This window comes from Cyprinus carpio, unplaced genomic scaffold (genome assembly GCF_018340385.1).
Source record: "Cyprinus carpio isolate SPL01 unplaced genomic scaffold, ASM1834038v1 S000006585, whole genome shotgun sequence".
Lineage (NCBI taxonomy): Eukaryota > Metazoa > Chordata > Actinopteri > Cypriniformes > Cyprinidae > Cyprinus > Cyprinus carpio.
Genome location: NW_024879238.1, coordinates 720,928 through 743,291, shown reverse-complemented (window position 1 = coordinate 743,291; position 22,364 = coordinate 720,928). Strand labels below are relative to the sequence as shown.

General features: G+C 38.3%; 1 pseudogene; it reads right to left on the bottom strand.

Annotated features, from left to right (window-relative positions):
- Positions 1-11,811: 11,811 nt before the first annotated feature.
- Positions 11,812-22,364, bottom strand: part of LOC122144051 — a 19,534-nt pseudogene continuing 8,981 nt past the window's right edge.

Genomic DNA, 22,364 nt, shown 5'->3' with positions numbered 1-22,364 from the left:
CATACACACACACGCACACACCACTCACACACGCACCACACACACACACACACACACACACACACACTCAGGCACTCTCCTCTATGCGGACACACACACACACACACCCACACCACACACACACACTCAACGCACTCTCTCTCACACACACACACACCACACACACACACACACACACACCTGACCTGCACTTCAGTTCTCAAGCCACACAAACCCTCACACACACACACAGTAACAAAATATCTTTTACAAAACAACATTTAACATTTCAAATTCAAAATTGATGCATAGGTTACGAAAAAAGGCCATAAAAATCTACTCACACAAACACACAACACACACACACAACACAAACACACACACACACAAAACAGACACACCACACACCACACACACACACAACAATCACTGTTTGTCATTCTGACGAGCAGATCTACAAAAACTGAATGAGGCAAAGAGTGTAAATAGGAGTTGGAACTTCATGAAAGGATCCCAAAAATAAAAAATAGAAATTATATTTACACATCAAGAAAATCAATCATATTATTTAGAAGAAAACAATGGAGATTTCTTTTGCCTTCAAAATAATAGATATAAATTCCATTTATGTGAATTTCAAAGTTAATGTCATAACTCAAAAAAGAATGAATGATTCGAAAAATACGCTTAATTTTCTTTTAAGTAAAAATATAATTTTCAAACCATTTTTCTTTTGATTTTGGGATGAAATATGAGCCAATGTGGGATTCAACTCAATATGAATGTCCTCTGATGCAATCTAGTCTCAATTTCTACATGTGAATATTTCAAAGCGCTTGGATTGGACCGACAAACGATACTCCATTACAAGACATTTACAGTCACGCAGATGAAGGCATCATCAGCATTCATCATCATTGATTCAGGTTCCTCACAGGCATCGTGGGTTGCTATGGGAAACTGCACAGGTTCACATGTGGGTCAATGATGATGCTCTGGAAGCCACCCTGACTTTATCTACAGGAGTGTTGTGACTGTCAATAGCAAACACACGTAAAACACCGCAGCAGTGCTCTAAATACAAGTGAGAGCGTCTCTCAGAATCAGATTCCTCTGAGTGGAAAGAGTAGAATATTGTCATCATGCATGGATACATCATCGGCGTTCGTAATATACTTACTAGCATACTGCATTTCATCACATGATCAACACTGAACACTGAATGTACTGTTGATTACTGCCGTCACATCAGGAAACAGTTCATCCAGTAATGAAAATGTGCTCACACTCAGGTCTCCTCTGAGATTACTATGATTTTGTTTCCTTCATCAAGATTTTCAGAGGAGAAATGTCGCATTGCACCAACTGCTCACCAATGAGATCCACTGCAGTGATATGGGTGCCGTCAGAAACCAATCCATCAAGACATTTTTAACAAGAAGTCCATAATGCCATAATAACACTTTCCTCCAGTGAAAAAAGTGCATCTGCTGTCGTCTCTCACATCATAAATCCAGACACATACTAGTTGTTTAGAGCTGTTTAAACGCTGATTGATCTGTGCAGATTTCTCCTGCCTGATTCACACAGAACAACTTTTTTTCACTGGAGGAAAGTGTTTATTATGGGATTATAGACTCTATGCATTTGAGAGTTAAAACGCATCTTAATGCTGGATGTGTTTTCATCTTTTGTCTTCTCCAGGAATGTTCACTGAGTGGACTGGAGGTGCTGTGGATACTTTGTGGAGTATTGGTGATTGTTTGTATCAGCTGTTTGGACTCTCATTCTGACGGCACCCATTCACTGCATAGCAATCCATACTGATGAGACCACTGATGCAGTGCTACATTTTCTACAAACCTGATGAAGAAACAAACTTGGGATAACCTGGGTGTGAGACATATGCAGCAGTTTGCAGGAACTATTCCTTAAGTATGAATTCCCGTGAGTGATCAAATTCATAAATGAAAAGGTTTATAATTTGTGCCGATATCTAGATGATTGCCATACTAGTACATAACTGTTTTTTTTGCAGTAGTATGATAGTGTGCTAATGTGAACACAGCCCGGTTCAGCCCCAGTCTCTAGTAAACTGAAGCGTGGTTCATGAATCAGCGGATCTCACACGAATGAGTTCATGGCGTTCACACGGAGGCGTAGAACGGCGACGGGAGCTGTAGTGCCTTCGGCGTCTCTATCCGACCTCCCCCTATACTGTCCGATAAAAGAAGAGCCGTCCGCACTTGAAACTCAGTGTCTCCAGAGCTCCGTAGTCGACTAAACTGCGTCGCTGCCGTCACGCATTAACGGTTCCAGCTGGACCCCGGCAGCTCGGCTCCCCTTGAGGCGGGTTATGGGTACCTCGTCAAACTAGGAGAACAACCACATGCAGGGGTGAATCTTGACGCTAATCAAAACTCAAAAGATGGACGGCACAATCATGCAGGACGCGGGGCGTCAACATGTGCAATTACAGACATGTGACAGCATGAGAGACAAAACCTGCCAGAACTTCAAAACAAGCAATTATTACAAGCCATCATGGGAAACTTTCAGAGGAATAAAGACGGATGATGAGCAAACAATATCTCAGCATCTGAAGCGTGAAGATGACAAACAGAGTTCATCAAGCCGTGATTCAAACATCCAGCCTCGAACATGATTCATCATGATATAAAGCACTGATTCCTGAAAGCCACAGCTTGACTCAATCCTGACCGCGACTCATTCACAAACGTCCTGAAGACACTCCTTCTGCTGGTGCTTCCATGAACGAAGCCCATCAGCCGCGTATTAAAACACAAACCGATTGAGGAACCCACTTCAAATCATACATGACTCATCGAATGGATTAGCCACCACTTCCATGAAACTCCTGCTGTGTTACGAGTATAAGTAGTACAAGGTATTTTATGTGCTAGATCTATACGACAGGTTCTGTCGTACTGCAGGGTGCCTTCATATACATGGCTTTTCTTTGGATTTGGTTTTATCTTATTACTATTTTGTGTGGTAGTGTCTGATTTGTTGATAAAAATTGTCAGAAATCATTTGGCACGATTAAGCAAAAAAAAAAAAATATAAATCACAAATAATTATATATATTACTTTGATATATTTTTAAAGTAATAATAATACAATAAATACTATTTTTGAGTAGTTTTTATACAATCTTTGAGCATACAGCACTGTTAGGGGCCGTTCACTCAAAACTTTGCATCAAGCGCAAATGCGAGGGCCTTGAGACATGCTTTTGAGATGTGACACAATAATGGAAATAAAAATAGTTGCCATGCCAACTTTCTACAGTAAACAAAAAACTTGCGACGCTTTTGCCCCGCTTCGAGGTGTTTCTGATTGGGACCACGTGTTTTTGGAATTGACATAATGGAGTTGCACTGCGTGTAAAAAGTTGAAATTCTTTTTAACTTTACAATGGAAATCGTAAAAATGCAAGTGTGTGAGCGCAATAGTCCATACACGTCTATCTAGAAACATGTCTTACATAGAAAAACAATGAAAAATTAACACATTGGAATGGCAAGACACATTCTGTTGTGAACGGCCCCTTTCTCTGTACGTGATTCACTGATGTTCTCAGTCTGGCGATGACGTGTGTGTTTAGCGGTTCGAACGTGAAGGGATCCTGGTAATGGGTTGTGTTTTTCTCCTCGCGCATGCGATTTCCTGCTTACCTTCCCACATCGATCGACCCGGCACGTTAACGAGACGGGAGGACTACCGAACGCCAGCGGACTCCTAAATCGTGACTCAGGTCCTGCGCGCCAGGCGTCACAGCAGATGTGATTCAGAGCTACTAAACATCACATACTTAGAGCAGGAATGAGGATCTGATGAATCTGTGTTCATTCAGAGCAGCTGAGTCAACTCTGATCCACGAACGTTTATTTTACTGCTGAGTGTCGTAGTTTGTTTTCGGATCTACGTTATCATTTCAAGGGATTGACGATCCTGTAATCACACTCATATTTTGCATTTACATTTGGCAAACGTTGACTTACATGGCATTCAAGGTAAATACTGTATATGATCATTGTTGGTTATAATCCATTACAAGTAACACAAGTTACGTAATCAGATTACTTTTTTTTTCAAAGTAACTTTTTTAGTAAGTAAACGTATTACTTTTTTAAATGTACAAGACAATCTGAAAATATTTTCACTTGAAATATTAATTTAAAATCTCAGGGGATATTAATGTAACAATTTTCATTTATTTTATATTGTAAATTCTACATATTTCATGTAAATATTTTTGACTAAAATTGCAGTTCTGTGTCAAAGTGAAGAAGCAGCTGGTCCAGATTAACATCATTTACCAGCGTTATGAAGGAACACTGTATGCTGAGGACAGATCAACATCTGCAATACTGTCCGAAATCATAAAAAGAAAATCATTTAATAAAGCAGGGAATATAAAAGAATATTGCTATACAGGAGAAAAGTGTGTTCATTCTATCTCTCTCCTGCACAACGTGCCCAGAAGAACGGCAGGAATAGACTTTAAATGGCAAAACCAGCAGCTTCAGTTCAGATCCGCCATCATTATATGAACTAAACATCTGCAGGATTATTCTGGAACAAGGAAGAGATAGGAATGCAGAACTATATCTCTGTACAGTAAATACGCCTGCGGATCAAGTTCACTGATGCCGAATCCTGTCTGGAGCCGAGAACGTATGACGAGTCCCGCAGGATCTGCTCTGTGACCACCAAAAGCAGAGCAGACCGGATCCATCTCCATCGGAGCAGAAAGATGAAGGTGACGTTGTGGAGAAGTTCTCCGATTCTCCATCTCAAGATCGGTGGGTTTTGGTGCGTGGGGGGGTCAGTCTCATGAGGGGTCAGAGGTCACGGGTCAGGTCAGAGCGCTCTCACCTGTACGCCTCCAAAAGTGATCTATCCTCCGTCTTGGGCTGGGTCTACGGGTCCTCCCATGAGCATTCTCTTCTCTTTAAACTGAGACGAACATCAGAGTCACACAGATGGCATTGTAGCATTGAAACAACCAAATATTCACTCATGAGAAACAGAGTTAACATGTAGGTTTTAAACATGCTTCTTTGACGTGTTGTTATCCCAGTACAAAAGATTCTGACCATTCTTATTAAGTCATGATACCTTAGTGGACGGAACAAAATGACAGAAGATATTCAAGTGGTTTGTTTCTAAAAAAACTATAAATATGGTGAAAAACCTGCATTTTACTCAATTTGTATATGTCATGAGGATACTTAAAATATGTATTAGCAGTGCTGGACAGGTGTGTGTTTCTTTGTTTATAAATAGTTGTTTTTAGTCGGTTTTATTTTTGTTATAAAAAAAAAACTACCAAACTAAAATACATTTTTCCCACAAAAAAAAAAAAAAAATAAAAGCTTAAAAAGTACAACAAACCTACAAACACTTTAACCAAAATCAAAACAAGTGGGAAAACAGAAAGTTAATACACAATAAAGGACTATAATAGTATATTCGCAGTGATAAAATACTGCGCACATGGATATCTGCACACCTTTGTTCCTCTTGATGGAAGCAGATTGATGATCAGGATGAGGAGGAGCATAGCGATGGTCAGACATCAGAACCGAATGAACCAGCCCTGAGTGGGCGATTGCCTCAACCTGCGGACTCACCATCGCTGAGCAAGAGGAGGAGGAGGACGAGCATGAGAAGTGAGCAGATCTTCAACTGTTAACAGCTCGATCCACCGGGTCACAGAAGATCAGACGCCATGCAACACAGTCATGAGAGACAAAACAGAGAGGGAAACTCGACCGGCACTGCAGAAAATAATGTTCTTTCATCATTGTATCTGTTCTTGTTTTATCCAGTACAAAATATCTGAACTTTCCTTAAATCAAGATACATTTAAACGAGACAACAATGAGCAGAAGAATCAGAGAAAATTTTGTTCTTCTTTCAGCATATAGAACCTCCACTTTTTGAAGCAATTTTAAAAAGTCTTAATTTTGCACTCTCAAGTAACTTTCCAAGAATCGGTTGAGTATAGTTGTGTGACTGGAAAAAGACTCAAAAATACTGAATTAGAACATCGCACACTTGCAGTTGCAGCATTGATTATGGGGATACAATCATGCTAAATCAATCAATAAATAATACCAAATGAGACACATTAGATGCACAGCACAGACGGAATGTGCAGGGACATTACAGACGTGCGTCATGACGCTTCAATCATCTCAACACAAGGCCCGCATGCATCACAGCTGTTCTATATACCCACAAGGGCTTGAGGATGAGATGAAGCCTCACCTGGGGACCATTACACAAACAGCCTCCTCAGAGTGATGACCGCTCAGGGGGACCGCTGGGGGGGGGGGGGGGCGGTCATCATGACCCCGTTCCCACCCCACGCACCTTGGAGGCCAAACCTTTCTTCGAAACCTTAAAGAACGTGGAAAACTGAGAGCCGGTGACCTTCTCTTTCTGCCAGTCGGTGGATCACCTGGAGGGTTTCCAGCACAACAGGGAAGCACTTCAGAGTCCCCTCAACAATCAAAAGTACGGGTAAGTTAGCTCTAGGACACGCTGTCTGTCAATCTGGAGGTCTAATTCTGAACTCACCCACCTACTACAGCTCTCCAATAATCTACAAAACAACTAAACTGTTATGACCCTTTGGTGAACTACCCAATAATCCAAAACCTCATGTTCTTCCTCAGGGGCTTTTGTCTTGCTTTTTCCAGTATATACGAGACAGTATATGAAGGGGTTTAAGATGTTATGCACAAAGATAGTGCGTGTATACTTAAATAACAAGAAAAAAAATCTGCCAATGGAGTCAGAAAAAATAAACTTAACTTCAAAGGAAGACAGGAGTTTTCAAAAAGGTACCATTCTGCCACTTTTGTTGTTGTTGTTGTTGTTTTTTAGGTGAGACACTGCAGCAAAACCCTTGTTTTTTCATTGCACGGTCAATTTTTTCAGCCTAGTAGAAGGTAAAATGTCCAGGGCCACATGTGTGTAAGTGTTTATTTTTATTTTAATAATTTATTGAGTTTTAATTTCCCTCCTCTATATTCTGAACATTTTTTACTGAGGGATTTGTTCATATTTTGTTTCACAACTGTCTTTATACAACATTTATTTGTTAAAAACATGGTGAAAAAATGCAACATTTTTTAACGTGCATATTTGTTTCCTTCTTCTCCACTTTAGCAGCACTGACATACACCAAAAACTTAGAGTTTTATGTCTCTGTATATTCCTGAAAGGATTTTACTGAGGGGTTGTGTTGTATATTTCATTTAAACTGATTTATATAAACGTTTTATTAGTTAAAACACATGTGAAAAATGCATTATACTTAAAGGGGTAAGGGTTTGTTTCCACCACTTCCGGCAGCACTACCATAACACCAAAACTTAGAGTTTATTACTCTCTAGATTCTGAAAGGATTTTAGTGAGTGGGTTTTGTTCATATTTTATTCACACTGATTTATACACCATTTTAACAAAAACATGGTGAAAATGCCTACTTTTAAAAGATTGTGATTTGTTTTTTCCATTTCAGCAGCATGACATACCCCAAAAAAATTAGAGTTTTATTACTCTATATTCTTAAGGTTTTTTTAGGGGGGGTTTGTTAAATTTCTTTTACCCCCAATTTATACAAGATTTATTTTTAAACGTAGTGAAATGTATTTTTTTTTTTATGATTTATTGATGAAAAAAAAGGAAGTCGAAAATCCCCTTTGAAAAACCTTATATGTAAACAAAATCAAAAAATTTTTTTTAACCAGCTTTATCCAGGTTCGATTTTGGGGAAATTTTTAAATTTTTAGTCATTTTAGATATAAAATTTCAGAAAAACGAAATATTGGATTAATCAGGGGGGAAGTATGAGATATGTATTTATGTAGTGATATTTAGTAGCTAGTGATATTTAGTAGCTAGTTCATTAAAATTTTTAAAGTATCCAAGTCAAGGGTCACGCAGTCACCGGATCCAGTATGTATCCACCCCAAGGGTTTCATTTATACGTTGACTTGATTGAAATGATTGCCAGATACTATTTAAACTGAACTGAGCGCTGAGACACATGACAATGATAAACTGCCTTTACTTCATTTTGCATTATTGACACGTTTTCCTATTAAGTTGTTCAGTTATTTTGACACAATCTTTTTTTTTAAAGGCTTTAAATAAAGATGACTTGACTTGATTTAATTTTATAAATTTCTAGACAAGACTTTATCCCTAATATGCTTTTATATAGGAATGTTTAGATATTTATACTGGAAAAAAAGAAATTCCAGGTAAGAACATTTTTTTTTTGCAGTGTCCCCGCTAAAACAGACGGTCACCCCCAGTATAACTATTTGTAGGTTTGATCTTTTCAGGGGGGTAGGAATGTGTTTTAGTTACCAGGACTTACTCATGGAATGTTTTTTCAGATTTATCATCATCTCCTCACGACACACGATGAGGTTTTTTACTTTTGTCTAAATATATTCAACATAAAGGGTTTCTCTGGGCCCAGATTCCCAACTGTTAGAGCCCGCCTCCCACAGATGAACGATTTTTTCCCAAATGCGGGAGGCCCGACAGCGCTGAGAGAGAAAAAAAAAACATCTCAGCCCTACGTGAAAACAATGCATGACATGAGCGCACGGGGCGCTAATGATAGGGAACATTAGGGAGAGGCGGGGTAGTGTGAGCATACAGTAGGGAGAAGAACTTTTTATTCTTTTTTAAAAAATAAAAAATAAAAAAATGAGCTAGACATAAAGGGAAAAACACATGCTGTCATGTCTCGAATTTATTGGGGAAAAGTTTTGGGAACCAAGAATAGTTTTAAATTTTTGTGTTACTAACAGCACAGTCCTACATCTTGAATCAAAATTTTTTGCAAATTTTGCATGCTTAAATATTGCCTAATTTGATGTAGAGAAAAAAAATCTAATATTAATTTTTTTTTTCAAAATAAAATAAAAATTTTCAAATCAGTTTTTAATGCCCTTATCAAAAAAAAAACAAAACAAAACAGTCAAATGCCAAAGTTTGAAAAAAAGAAATACTGAAAATGTATTTTTTAATTTAAAAAGGGGGGAAATAAACAAATATTTCAAATACTCTTTTTAATGTAAAAAGAACTTTACAAAAAAAAAATTTTTTTTCACAAAATTTCTTTTTTTTTCTGTCTTGTTTGGATGCAGTAAAAACCTTTTCAGTTTGCTTTGCTTGTGTCATGGCCTATCTGCCCTTTAAGAATGTCATACAGTGAAAATATGCTAGAATTGTCAACATGAAATCTTGATAATTGGGAAAGGACCAGGTTTTGGTGTTTTTCTGCTGACTGAGGGAAAAAAAAGACATTTTCAACGCAGATGGTAAAAATGCACAAAAATGCATCAAATAAGAGAAAGTGTGACGTAAAAAGAGCAAAACGACATTTTTTCAAAATGAACCCAATTTTAAAAACAAGTTTTTTCATTCGCAAAATTTATGGGAGGTGTTACATAATAAAAAGATGATAAAAATAATAAAAAATTATTTATTTTTTTTATTAACTTTTTTTAAATTTTTATTTTATGATCCCCAAGCAAAAAAAAATAAAAAATTGTTAACAATTGACTTAAAAAAAAAAAATTTGTACAAGTTATTTATTTTTTGTACAAAATCAATTTCTTCACCCAAAACCCCACTGCTTTTTTTTGGGTAAAAAAATCTGGAAGCAGGTTTCAAATGTTTATTGCAAATCTCTGAATGCTGTAATCATCTGTTATGCCAATGTGCAAATAAAACATTATTTCATGCTGTGTTTCCCAAAAGCTGTTTAAATCACAGCATGCAGAGTTATTCGTGCATTTTCTTAAAAAACCCAGAGCGAAAACAGAGCTGTTGGGGTAAACAAAACAGGCCGATTTACTCTAAAACAAGCGCGGGCCTTTTATTTTCACATTTAGGGAAAATGCAAACTAATATGAACCAAATGCTGAACACTATGAAAACAGACACCGCGGTCGTTTTTTTCATAAACTAAGCAGGTATGAGGAGACTCTACTGTCTTAAAAGACCCCCAAACAGAGACATTTAAAAAAAAGTCAAGGAAAAATTGAAAACACAAAAAAAACTGACAACATAAGAAAACAGCTGGCCCCATTAGGTACGTACCTTGTCTAGGGCGGTGAGGCTCCTCGGTGGCGGGACCGGCTCCTCTCGCGTTCTGGCCTGGAAACAGCGTGTGCTGTGAGGGGGGGAGCGTAAGGGTGCCTTTATTGGACGGCGCCAGCCCTACCCTAAATTTTTGTGTCGTGGGGGCGGAAGGAGGGAAAAGGGGCGGGGCATGTTATTTTTCCCAAATAAGCTACGCTACAGACCATTTGTTCTTTTCATGCTTTAAAAAGACCAAGCAACTAACAAGGACCAAACCAAAAAAAACATACGGTTACACATGAAACAGTACCCACATTTAAAGTAGCTCAAAAAAAGCAGAGACTTTAATTCCTTTTTTTTAAAAATTTAAACAAAAGGCACATTCAACCAAAAAAAAACCCATGGTTTTAACTCTATGAGAATATTAAATTCCTTACTACTGACGAATAAAAAAGGGCCATATCACTTAATCAGAAAATTATTTTAAGAACCTTTTTAATCCAAACAAAGCAGGCAACTTTCACCCCTTAGCAAAAATTTACTATTTTTCAGTACAAAAATTCAAAAAATTTAAAGAATCAAAAAATTTACTAAACTTTTTCAATAAAAAAGAATAAAATCTTGATGGGAAAATGTTGTGGTTCTTTGGAAACACCCTCAGATCAACAAGGGGTTTTTTCCATTTGGGGGTGTAGTTTTCGGTTCCCGGTGTGAACGGCTTAAAGCAATAAACGAGTGACGCTGTACAGGTTTTCTCACCCTCATTTTAAAGGTGTAGCCGACGACGGCCGTTCCTCTCGGGGGGACCCCCCTTCCCCCAGAGAGTCCAGATTAAGCAGAACCTTGAAGAAGGACGGCGCCTGGGAAATGGAACACAAACACACAGCCCGTGTTAAAATGATAGTAAACCCCGTGCCCTTCTGTTCAGCTTTGGGGCAAAAGCAATTTTTTTTTAATACTTTTTCAAAGGGATTGTTAATAAAAAAGATTTAAACATAGTCATATTTAGTGACCAAAATCACATTTTAAACCAAATTTTCAAACAGAAGGTTTTATCCCACAAAACGTGTTTTTTTTCTTGTAAACAGTGCATGTCGTAACTTATTCATTTAAAACCTTTCTTTATTTTGAATGAACAGCTTTTTAAGGAATCAGTTGAAAAAATGAACAATCAAACAATGATATCACCATTAAAACAGTGCTTGTTGCCCCACTGATGGATTCGTTTCATATTTCATAATTTTTTTTTTTTATTTTAAAATATTTTGTATTTAGAACTTATTTATGCCATTTAAAGACAATCTAAAACTAAATATGAGCAGATTCTGTCGGCCCCTGGGGTCAAAAGGGGTCTGATTTATTGATTTGGGAAAGCCCAAAGCCTTTTTTCTTATTATTTTTCAACAAAAATTTTAAATTAAAGCTGGGGACCGCATTTAAAAGGGAGAAAAAATTGCCCTTTAATAAAAATGGGGAAATGGATTTTAAAATTTGCCTTAAGGGAAAAATCCCTTTAAAGTGCACGTGACAGTTTTGGAGTCCTCCTTTTTGAGAAAACATTCCGGTTTTTCTGCCCTTAGGCGCCCCGAAGGGTTGGGCCCCCTGGGGGACCTTCTCCCGGTGTTGAAGGGTCCCCCAGGCTGTAGGTTAAAGGGGACAGGTAGCGGGCCCCCTTTTTTTTTGGGTTCAGTCCCTTTTTCCTGTGGATTTTGGCTGGAAAAATGGCTCTCGATGGTAATGCACCTCACACACCAACCTCTGTTAAAACTTTTCTCCCCTCCACCTACTCCTAACCTCCCAGCATGCCTTTTAGCTGAAATAAAGAAGGGGTTTTTATGTTTTTTTTTTGTCCATTTGTCTCCTAAAAAAGTGGGTCATTAGACTTAGTTGTATGTATTTTATTTTTATGTAAATTTTGTAAATGTGAAGTGAATTACAGCTGCTCAATTACCGCAAAAATCACAATCATGATTATTTTGGTAAAGTACTGAGATGATTATTCAGTGACTTTGGAAAAGTCATGCATTTATTGAATTTTAAACAGTGGATCAGGGTTTTATGGCTAAATAAAACTAAAACAAAAAAACAATTTCATTACTTGAAATAAAATAAACCAACTTAAATGAAATAAAATATGAAAGAGATTAACTATTTCAGCTAGCTGTCAAGCTAACATTTCACATTTTTTGCTTAGTTTAAGTTAAAGTACAACAATAACTAAAAATAAATAAACAATCTAAAATGTAATAAAAAAATAAATAGACATAAAAACACAGAAACTAGTAAAAATGACAAAAATACTAAATCTTTAAACAGAAAACATAATAAATATAAAGTTTCAAAGTGTTGAGGTTAAAATATTAACTAAATCTATAATAGACATATAAATCAACTAAAAAAACAAACAAAAATAAATGTAAAATAAATTTAAATTAGATAAATGAATAACATTAATAATAATTTGAGAATTGAGAAACACAATGTGGTTCAATTATCATTTTACACTGATTATCTTGTTTTCATAATTATGTTTAGAAATAACCTTTGATTAATCATGAGTATCTGAATTTGAATATCGACAGGTCACATGACGAGAGGAGATCTGTACCTTATAGCCCTGCAGTCGCCCGCGCACGGATTCGGGCGAAACGGGGCTCCAGCGCACCTCAGCCAGCGTGCTGTTCAGCACCAGGACCCGCACGTCACCCGGAGCTGCCGACGGAACTGCACAGGTGCATTCTGGGATTAGCAGCGTTCCGCTAGACAAGCGTATAAAGGCACTGCTAAAAGCATCACTCACAGTCCTCTCCGGAGTATCCAATCACAGCGCTGGGTTTGGGTCCAGGACCGTAATCATTCACCGCCTGAACCGACACCTCGTAGGGCACAAACGTGGGCGTCCCCGAAACAACAAACTTAGAGACGTTAGCCACGCTGACTGACGTCCAGTCCTTCTCCATGTCCTGCTGACGCCACATGACCTTATACTGCAGGCCGGGACCATTGGCCTGCAGAGGCGTCAGCGGCTGCCCAACACAAACACATACACAAGCATGAACACAAACACAGTGTTTACATGCATCCAACAGAACGGCTTATACACACATGAACTTCATCTCCACAGAGCCATTCGTTTGAGAAAACTATCATCAGATACACATAAAAACTGGTTTAACGTGAATAAATTATGTACTTCTGAAATTAATGATAATAATAATAAGAATAAAATAATTACAATTATTTTTTTTCAGGAATGTCATGATTTTACGCCATGTTTTAATTTTGACAGTAAACCTTTGTTGTGCCACTTTGTTTGAAAACAAAAAGGAATTAAAAAAATTGGAATTGATAAAGTTGATAAAGTGCTATTAATTCACTATTGATGTAGTTAAATCAATTTCAATTAAGAAAATAAATTTATTTCAACAAAATTAATTTGAAACAAAAACTGAGGAAAAATAAAAGGTATTCATAGGGCTCCAATGAACATCATGGGTTAACATTGTTTATATCATCATATGAGGTGCTTATTAATAATCAGTGTCTCACCTTCCACGTGATGACCAGATTATTGTGTTCGGTGCCGTGACCTTTGACCTCAGTGGGGTTCTCGTCAGAGCTGTAAGTATTAGAGACATATTAGAGATGAGCGGATGAACACTTGTGTGAGCATGAACACGCGTGTGCCGTACCTGCGGGGCTGGTCCTGTACTGGCGTGAGGGCATGCTGGGACGGCTGAAGCCCACTTCATTGAGCGCCAGCACTCTGAAGCTGTAGTGGACGTATGGAGAGAGCTTCAGGTGAGCCGTGGTCTTGGTTCCAGGAACCTCCGTCAGATTGTGCCACACGCCGCTCTGATGAGAGCATCCTCATACTGGATCAGGAACTCTGACGCGGCAAGAACACACAGGTCATTCAGAAGCTTCCTTACACCCAACAGAAATGTAAAGAACTTTAAAAGCATGCACACAGGTGTGTGTGTGTTTTCGTACTCTTGATAGGGCTGTTGTGTTCATCTCCAGGTATCCAGGTGAGCTGAATGCTTCTCGCTTCCTGATCTGTCAGCTCCAGATCGGTTGGCACTCCCGGCTGCTCTGTAGAGTTAAATACCACTAATAAATAATAATATAGTTATACATCTTATTTCTATATTGCCTCTGAGAACCCAAGGACACTTTGCATGATACAAATAATATAGTTATATAATCAAGACAACACTGTGAACAGGCAGTCAGACAGTGATCATATAACATACAAGACAATAACCAAAATGAAAACCGAAAAGAAACAATCATTAAAACATATTGTGAATTTAGCTCAGTCTTAAAGGTCTGGAGTGAGGAGACGGCACAGAGGTTTTCAGTCAGCTTATTTCAAAGCTTAGGAGCTGAAAACCCTACCAACAACTTGGGTAATTCAAACTAATTCTCAGAACTAGATCTAAGAGTGCAGGGAGGGACGCAAGGGCATATTTATTCTGAAAGATATGAAGGTCCTAATCTAGGACAAGAAAGAATAGGAGCCAGTGCATTGCTGAAGGACGGGAGTGATGTGAGCTGATTTATTTTTCAATGTAAGGGCACGTGCAGCAGAGTTTTGAATTAGTTGCAAGCAATTAAGGGCATTAGTGGGTTGGCACAAAAACAAAGAGTTACTGTACAATAGTTCAGATGCAAGGTTAAAGCATGGATAACAGTTTCGGCATCTTTGTGATTTCGCAAAGGTCATATACAAACAATTTTCGTTGTTGGGTTGGGATTTAGAAAAATAAGATTTTACAAAGTGTTAGATTCAAAGCATAATATTGGAATGATTCCACATGGTGAATTACTGTAGTCTCTATCATAGGAATGAATATGATTGGAGGAGATAAGGATTAAGGGCCTACTAAAAGATTGTTCTGCTTTGTCAGAATCTCAGTTTAAGAAGTTTTCAGATCCTAGTTTGAGATTCAAGGGCAGGAAGTCATGGAAATGGGAGAAAAACAGAATTGGCTGTACAGTAGGATAGATGTGTATCATCAGCAAAAGCTGGAGGTTCAGACCATGAGGCTGAATGATCTGACCAAGAGGAAGCATACAGATTAGATTAGAACAGAAGTGGACTGAGAACCGAACCTTGAGGTACACCACGGGAAACGAGATCTGCTGATAACAGATAGTCGAGATTCTTGAGGTGAGGCAGTATCAAAAGCTGCACTCAGATCAGAGGAGCAGAAGGATGAGGGCACCAGAATCAGAGGTCATTTTACTACACTTAAAAGAGCAGTATCTGTCCTGTGGAGAGGACGAAACCAGACTCAATGGTTGCAGACTGGGTTTGTCCAAATGAGACAAAATTTTTCCCTTTTCATATACATCTAATAGACATGAAGGGGAGGTTGGAGACGGGTTACAGGTTACTCAGGACTGTGTTATCAAGCACTGAGGTTACAGCAGTTATTTTTAGTCCAGTAGCAAGGGATCTGTTTGTCGTGTGGATGGCAGATAAAAAAGTTAAGGCTGAATGATTTTGACTGTGTGTGTTTTGGGATTGGATCAATCTTGAGTTGATCCAATATCAACACAATTTCAGAATTTGATTTAATTATCAGCTATTCAATCTCAGATGTATTAGTGTGTAAAAAGTCTAGCAGGGAAGTAGAGAATTCTGGGGAAGCAAATGAAGAGAAAAATAGGTGGTCACAAATCCGATCCTTGACTTCCGGCCGATTGCCACCAGCGGTCGCTCTCCCATTTTTTTGATCTCTCACACCACACAGACTGCTTACAAATTAACCTGGACTGCCATTCCCCTAACTCCATTTTCCATGATTACCACAACACACAGATGGCACTCCAGTGAGATTACTAATTTATTAGCTTATCGGACTTCATCTCGCTCACGGCCCAGAGTAGTGCTTGTAGGCATTTATCGCTTCATCGCGGTGATAGCTACTTTACTGTGGCCCATCTCTAATATCTCCCAGACATCATAGGGATACCCTTGTTCTTTAGTCTGCTTAACCCTGTGTCTTGATTCTTGCATGTTATCCTACGTTCTTGTCTGATTTGGCCTCGTCCTGAAGTTTATAGCCTGTTTTGGAATTCCTCGTTAACCTTTGCTGTTGCTGTTTCGAACTGTGTTTGCAATTCCTTGCCACGGACTATTGCTCAGGCTGTTCGGATTACCCCTCTTCTTGTCAAGCCCTCCGGATACTGGGTGTTAGCCACCGACTAGACCATGCTCTCCCCCTTCTTTGCCCCTTTGGATTTACTACTGGATCGTGCCCCGACATCTTTACCTCCGTGAACCATTTTTATTGTCTCTGATTCTCACTCTTCCCCCGCTCCTGTTGTGACCCATGTTTAAGATAAAGGTTGACCCACATTCGTGTCCCCACTCCAACCCCCCCGCAACACTCCTCCGTTGTCTCCCGGGTCCTCTCTCCCCGAAAATATCATACCTGTAAACTTTTTACTGTATCGAAACAGTTTCTCGCGAGACTGATAGTTGCTTTGCACTCTCCCAAGTTGTTGACTCTCACGATTACTACCAACAGACGTCATGGATTACACTTCGGTCTTTTTCTTCAAAGGTTCCCACCCCCAGCCCCTTATGCAGGTGTGTAAGTTGTCCTTTTTGTATCATCCCCAAGATACCTCCCCTCCCTACACTTTGACCATGAACCCTCCCAATTCATCCTAACTCCGTGATCACATGATCAGCCCCAAGCACCATGCGGCGTCGGGCACCCCGCACATAACTACAGCCTTGCATGTCTCGCACACTCCCAGAAATCAAAAATAAAGCACCAATTTTCACCCGGGATCTCGAGGCATGCAATCCCCTTAACTCCTCGCAACCGACGGCCCTTCTCCATGGGAAACTCAAACAGAACGACTCCCAAAGCCAAATTCAGATAGAAGCATACACCCAATTATGTGATTCACACAACAGCCCGGCCCCCCTCCATACATTTTTTTGTATTTTTCCTCACTGGCCTTTTTTTTACCCAAGCTTTCCCACGGCCCCCCCCCCCCCTATTTCACCTTATGGGACTGTTGATGTGCTGGGTGCCTACCATAGATTTACCGCCCAGTTTGTTTAGCGTGGGCGGGTTTTTGTCCGTTTTCCTGCGTGGGCGGGGTTAGAGGGAGTGAGGATTTTCCCCTAGAGACCCTGTGTTAATTTACAGACAATTAAAACATTCTAGGTTTAAAATAATTCTAAAATGCACTATTCTGTTCAATTGTTTATTTCGCCCTCCTTGTTTTTTTTTTTAACCCCCCCCCCCCCTCATTATTTTGACTAAATGTTTCTTCACATATCCCTTTTTTTTTTTTTTAAATTCCCACCGCATTCTCACCCCCTATTTTAGTTATTGATTTCAAGTCAAACTGATTGTTATTTAAAATCATTGATGTTACCCCCTATTGTAGCGTCAATAACTGGTTACTTGCCACCTTTTTTTAAACCCGATCGTTTAATTCTTGTTTTTAGTTGGATTTTCTGTAAATTTTAAAATATTGTTATAACAAATATGTATTGATTTACCCCAAAGTTGTTTTTTTTACCCCCTTTATAATTTAATTGTCCCATGATTTACTTTACTTCTTTTTATATTGTTTTCTATTATTATTAATTTTTTCTATTTGAATTGTAATTTTTTATCTTCACTTATTTAAATAATTTTATATTTATTTAATATCAATTTATTTATCTACTTGTGATCTAATTTTAACACTTAATCTTCTTCTTCTTCTTATTATTATTATGTTAGTTGTTTTTCTGTCAATAAAAACCCTGGTATCGAATGAATCTAGAGAGACCCACTGGGTGTAGCACACAAACACTCACCGACCACCGTGAGCTGAGCGCTGGCCGAGTCCTGGTCCAGCGTGGTGTTCGTGATAGCACGTGTACTCCCCGCGTCGCTCTCTGTGACATCTGTGATGGTAGGACTGTCCGAGTCCTCCTTAAACCTGTTATCAGCAGACACAAAAACCCTCAGGACCGGCTCCCCACAGATACATCAGCGCTGATGCTTCACAGATGCTTCATCAGCAGGACACCCTCAAAACGCTAATTTTAATGGACAGCCCCCTAAAAACCTGCAGGATTCACCTGTCAGTGATTCTCCATAATTTCTACAACATCTACTCAAACTGTTACTCACCTAAAGTGTTTAAAAGACAGAAATATTAAACATTTCACTGCTCATCTCTGGGATATAGTATGAGATGACTTTAACCCACATATATTACTGTTTGTTCAGGGTCAGTTTGACCCGATAGAAAAATACTGGTTAACTTTTATGCCTTTCTTGAAATGTTCAGACTTTTTCTCATTTTGACTCATAAACATACCAGCACACAGTTTCAACACTCTGAAATGTTGTGGAATGTGTGAATGGAATGTATAATATGATTATGACCCGGATATTTCATGGTTAAATGCAAACACAAATAAAACATTTTTTTAAAAAAAATGAATTGATGTTGGTACATTTCTGCATTTGGCAGATGCCTTCATCCTTAAAACTAAATGTGCATGTATTTATTATCCGTTTATGCATGTTCAGTTTGCTGGAAATCAAACCCATATTCTTGCTGCTGCGAGCGCCACACTCTACTAAAGGAAGCACACAGAACTTTTTCCACACTTGTTCTGTTTTAAAATGTCTTGCAAATATTAGGAAATGGTTCACATATGAGTTTATAATATTCACAGCTTATGAAAAAAGTTTAAAAACTTTAATGCATTTAAAAAAATCAACTAAAATAAAATAATGTGTTGAAAGTATAGTTGCTAAAAAGTTTAACCAGCTTTATTTCATAGTGTTATTTTTGGTGGATTGTATCGATCAGTAAATTTTCAACCAGAAACATACGACTGTACTCAGTATTGTGACGAGGTTACAAATGATGAGCTTGAGAGGTAAAACATCATCCCAGATTATGACATGACCAGGACAGTGTGTGATTGTGTGATTCTCAAACACTTTCATCATCAGTGCAGCTCTCCCTGTCGTCCTTCAGCCAGGTCATGGTGGGCACGAGGGACGGGTCGTGCTTGGCTTTACACTCGACAACAGCTCCCAAGTCCCGGTTCCTCTGGACCACCCGGTACTCGGCGGCGGGGCCCCTCAGGTCGTCTCCTGGTGGGCTCGGATGCGGAGCGAGAGAAAGACACCTACGGATTGAGCAGACCTCAGCACATTTCTCATCCAGTCAAACCAGAGGTTTGGACCCTGATAACATCACACGAAGCAGCTAGCATCGTGAGTTTCATCTCGCATCCAGGTCGTAATGAACCGACCCAATCCATCGTTTGCTAATGCTCTTAATATAGCACACTTCCGGTTGTGCTCTTCAGACGAGACGCAGACCCTAGCTCCCTTTGCCATTCGGCAAGGAAAAGTGAGCAGACCCCGACTCCGCGCTCTTTTGACCAGCTAAGTTGCCATTTCCCCTTTATTTTCTTTAAACCTCACAGTGAAATTCCCCCAATTAAAGCACTGCAGCTAAGGCCTGGATGCATCGAAAACACGACCTGCAGGATGGATAGTGGAAGCCATTAAGACCAATATCCAGGTACTGGTTCGGTTTTAAAAGTCACGCAGCCAGAGCACACACTGAAAACCTCTCACATACTCGCCTCACCTATAATTTTCTCTTGGTTAGAACAGAACTATTTAGACGCATTTTTTTTTTTTTTTTTTTTTTTTTTTTTTTTTGAGGTTTTCAGCATGCTTTAAGATCCCACGCATCCCCAAATATAATTATCCTCCAACCCTGCAAATTTATCACAACCCAAATATACTTTCATGTATAAAAACTATAAATTAACTACTAACTCACAAACTAAAGTCCCTAAAATTAATGCTGTGGCAAAAAATTATGTGTAAAATATTATTTGGAAAATAAAGTTTATATTGGAAAGTTTTATATGGTTACATTATTTATTTATTTGTTTATTTTCATCGTACATCATTATTTATTTATATCATTTTTTTTTATCATTGATTTATTTAAATCATCAATAATGATGTATTTATATAAATTAATTGGTATTGTTTATTTTAAATATATTGTATAAGTGTGTTTAAGCTATACCAAGTTATATTTTTTTTAATTTCTTTTAATAAGTGTTTTACTTTATTTAGTTCTTTAATAATATTTTTAACTAATTAGTTCTTTATTAAAATCACTGTTTTTAAATATTTATTTTTTATCTTTTTATTTTATAACTTCATCTTTTATATATCATTTAAACACAACTTAGAGTTGACCAAAGTGCTTTACATAGCAAAAATAGACAACAAAACAGCAGAGCTAGATAATTAACTAATAATTAAAAATAATGATGATCCCAAAAGATAAATACAAAAACACTTCATTGACTTGCCACAAATCGATCAAGGAGATGAGATTTAAGGCAACATATCTTTAGATAGATAAAGAAGTAGTCGATCGGATCCGGAAACCGGAAGATTGTTACAGAGTGCTATGTAGACACACAATTACAAAAGCTCATTTCTCGTCACCAAAAGTTTTTTAATCTGGACCTAGGAATTGATAAACGCTCCTAAAGAAATCTGGATCTGAGTGGTCTCATTGATTTGTGTGAGGTAGGCTGGTTGCAAGATTGTGAAGTGGCTTAAAACCGATGTTAAAATGTTGTATTCCACTCTAAGTTTTTAACAGGTTGGCCTCTGTAATGTGGTCAGAATAGCATTATGTGCTGCATTTTTGAACCAGTTGCAGTCGCTCCACGGAAGATGACTGATTTATCTCATAGAACAGCGAGCTGCAACAACAGTCTAATCTAGATGTGACGAATGCATGGATGCAATACTTTTTCAAATGTTGATCTCTGATGACAATTTTTATTAATCTTTTTTATATTTTTTTAGTCCACTTTTATAATTGATTTATTTAAATAATTGATTGTTTTTAATATTTAATTATTTTTTACATTTATTTAAATCATTTTTATTATTATTATTAGTTTTTCCACAGTTCCGGTTTGAAGCTCTGATTTAGAGGAACTGAACGGTGATGTAGTGGGTAGGCTCACCTTTGACCTCCAGGTAGACGTTGGTTCTCCGGAGGCCGAGGCCCCCTGTTCCCTGGCCACAGCAGGTGTATTTCCCGCTGTTCGAAGGGGTCCCGACATTGTGGATCTCCCTACAGCGGTTCCGTTCTCATGGAAGACATAAGCATTTCCCTCCAACATGCTGGAGCGGCTGTCCTTAAACCTTGTGACCAGGACAATCCCATCATGCACTGTGGTTTGTGTATGGACAGACTGATAACAACTGGCCTCAAATTTGCAGTACACAATTTCCACAGTCAAAATAAATCATGAGAGACGGCCCACAATGCACTGCAGCAGAATCAGGCCTGCAGTTCTCTAATGAAAGGCTCCGAAGTATTAAAAATGAATCTCTACCCAGTATAGATAAACCTCACACCACACACACAACCCACACACTACTCTCTCAACCATGTGAATGGTGGGGACGGGCGAGCCGAATCGTCACACGATTCTCCTGCAGCGTCGCGAGGTTTTGTTTCAGTAATGACCTGAGGTAATAGACTATTATGTTCTCTAGGTCATTAGCGTCAGGACTCTGGCGCTCCGCTGGAACACAAGACAACATACATGGGGGGGATCATCACTTACACTTTTACTTTATATTTGTGACCCTGGAGCACCCAAACCAGTCATAAGGGTCAATTTTTGAATTGAGATTTCTACATCATCTGAAAGCTGAATAAATAATCTCTCCATTGATGTATGGTTTGTTAGGAGGACAATATTTGTCTGAGATACCAACTATTAACTTACACACAATCATATAAAAACTATATACAACTATCTGAGAGTGCAAAAAAGAAACAAAAAAATAGAGACAATCATCTTTAAAGTTGTATCAAAAATCAAATGAAGTTCTTAGCAATTCATATTTACTAATCAAAAAAATTAAGTTTTGATATATTTACGGGTAGGAAATTTACTAAATATTTTGCATGGAACATGATCTTTACTTAATATCACTAATGATTTTTGTCATCAAAAAGAGAAATGTATAATTGTGACCATTACAATGTATTGTTGTCTATTGCTACCAATAATATACCTGTGCTGCTGATGACTGCTTCTGTGCTGCAGGGTTACATTCAATATTTTAATCAATATTTTAGGACAGTAAATTCATGATTTTTTTCAGATATGACTAATCAGGACTGCT